Source organism: Odocoileus virginianus, chromosome 10, assembly GCF_023699985.2.
Source record: "Odocoileus virginianus isolate 20LAN1187 ecotype Illinois chromosome 10, Ovbor_1.2, whole genome shotgun sequence".
NCBI lineage: Eukaryota > Metazoa > Chordata > Mammalia > Artiodactyla > Cervidae > Odocoileus > Odocoileus virginianus.
In genome coordinates, this window is record NC_069683.1 from 39,115,902 (window position 1) to 39,118,812 (window position 2,911).

The window sequence follows — 2,911 nt, forward strand, 5'->3', positions numbered from 1 at the left end:
ACTACTCAACACTAAGAAGAACGCACTTGAGCCAGTTCTAATGAGGTAGATGAACCTAGAGGCTATTATACAGAGTGAAGTAAGTCAGAAAGAGAAAGACAAATATTGTATATTAATGCATATACATGGAATCTAGGAAGATAGTACTGATGATCCTACTTGTAGGGCAGCAAAGGAGACATAGACATAAAGAACAGACTTTTGGACACAGTGGGGGAAGGAGCGAGTAGAAGAGAATAGCGTTTGAGAGAATAGCATTGAAACATACACATTATCATTTGTAAAATAGATAGCCAGTGGGAATTTGCCATATGACTCAGGGAACCCAAAGCTGGTGTTCTTTGACAACCTAGAGGGGTGGAATGGGGAGGGAAGAGGGAGGGAGATTCATGAGGGAGGGGACATATGTATACCTATGGTCAATTCATGTTGATGTATGGCAGAAACCATAATATTGTAGAGTAATTACCGTCTAATTAAAATTTTTAAAAACACAAAAAGAGGAGAACAAAACCATGGCCCAAAACTCCATGTCCAGATAACTACCACTGCTACCATATGAGTAATACATAAATAAAGTGAAAAAAAAAAAAAACCGAAACAGAAATGATTGAAGGAAAGTGCCGTCATATCCCCAGTTTGGCCCTCATCTCATATCCCCAAAGGTAATGACTATAAACAGTTTATTCAATGATTCTTTCCCCAAAGCAATTATTTGTGTAAGAGCACATGTGAATACATGGGCCATATTATTTACATAACAGACTACAGACATTAAAGAGCAGAAGTTTCTAAGGTGGGATCCACTGACAGCCAACACAAAACTCAGATGCCTTAGACACACCTGGTTTGCTTATTAACAATAATAGATTCCAATAGTTGATGTGATTTGGTTGGTCTGGGCAGGCCTAGGAATTTGCATTTCATCAAACATCTCCAGTGAAGTAACTCTAAAATTGAAGGATCATTACTCATGAAGGATCAACTAAAGTTCAAGGTGGTGGAGGTTTTATCACCGATCCCTTCCCATTATGGTGGAATCCTTAGCCAATTGTGAGTAAAACCAGATCCCTGATCTGTTGCCGGGTGCACCCTTACCTTATCAACCTGCTTTCCTCTTACTCTATTGAGGAATTTTCTAGGAATATGTCTTCTACAATATTGGCTGAATTTATTGCTCATTGTAATTGACATGGTTATTGACTATAGATAATTCTCAGTCTTTCTGCCCCCAACTCCTAGTTTATGTCCAGTTTATTCTTTCTAGGTATAGCTCTGGCCATTCCTATTTGGGAGTTTTCTGGTGTACAGATCCATGAAATGTTAGAATTTCAAGTATTTGTTTTCTGTTAGACATCACCTTCTGAAAAATGCCTGCTTGTTATTACTGTGGGAACATCTCTGTCCTTCTGTCACTTCCTTTCATTCTTATCTCCTGGACTGAAGCCCAAGTCTGGGCTTGGGTCTCTCTTTTTGATGTTCTGCACTGTGCTAGTGGAACTTTGTGCTAGTGGAACTTTGTGCTAGTGGAAAGTTTTCCTGGATTGCTAGGCAGAAGAGGACAATCTCTAGGTTTAGTGATATCTGAAACATTCTTTCCAACTGTGTGGAGGTCATGGGCTTCAAGTGTGACACTATTAAATATGGTCATAATTGCCCCCTCTGTTCAACTCATTGAAGACTGTCTCTGCTTGAGTTGGTTAGACGTCATCCTAGATAGCATATTAAAAAGCAGAGACATTACTTTGCTAACAAAGGGCCGTCTAGTCAAGGCTATGGTTTTTCCAGTGGTCACATATGGATGTGAGAGTTGGACTGTGAAGAAAGCTGAGCACCGAAAAATTGATGCTTTTTAACTGTGGTGTTGAAAAGACTCTTGAGAGTCGCTTGGACTGCAAGGAGATCCAACCAGTCCATCCTAAATGAGATCAGTCCTGGGTGTTCATTGGAAGGACTGATGCTGAAGCTGAAACTCCAGTACTTTGGCCACCTCATGTGAAGAGTTGACTCATTGGAAAAGACCCTGATGCTGGGAGGGATTGAGGGCAGGAGGAGAAGGGGACGACAGAGGATGAGATGGCTGGATGGCATCACCGACTTGGTGGACATGAGTTTGAGTAAACTCCGGGAGTTGGTGATGGACAGGGAGGCCTGGCACGCTACGATTCATGGGGTCGCAAAGAGTCAGATACGACTGAGCGACTGAACTGAACTGAACTGAACTGAATGAGCAGGAAGGAAGGTAAAGGGGGAAGATCAGGCTCAGAAAACATCTAACTTTTATATACAAACTATCAACATAAAAGGGTATATCTTAGCAAAGGAGCATGACCCACCAGGATACACCCGATCGAAGAATGCCTTCTCCAATAAGACTTAAGAGTAGAGAAGTGACGCAGCTGATTTATGTTGAAGAGGACCACTCTGACTACCACCTTATATGAGGGCCAGGATGGAAGCAGGGGCCAGTTGGGTGCCATCTCAGTAAGACATCAAGATGTGATGGTGGCTGACACCAGGGTGCCAGCAACAGGGTATCAACAGATAGCTGGTGTCAACCCAGAAACTGCCTGACTTCCTGATGCACGCAGCTGCCTGAAATTCACGGACCATCAAATTCACCCAGTTCACATTTCAGTTTCACATCAAAAGTGTCACTGACCCTTCTGAGTCATCCTCGAAGAAAGTTCTCCTGACTGGTCCCATATGAGCCTACTGAATGAGACCAAGTTCCGATCAGAACAAAGGAACGTTCTGTTTTTCAATGAAATGAAGAGAGGCAAGCTCGCCCCCTTGTACCCTTTCTCCCTGGCGGGCTGTGGGCCGGGCTCCTTTATAGAGTTCACGTGCTGGGCGGGGCGATGGGGCGGGGCGACGGGGCGGGGCTCCGGCAGGGCAGGGGCAGCTCGCC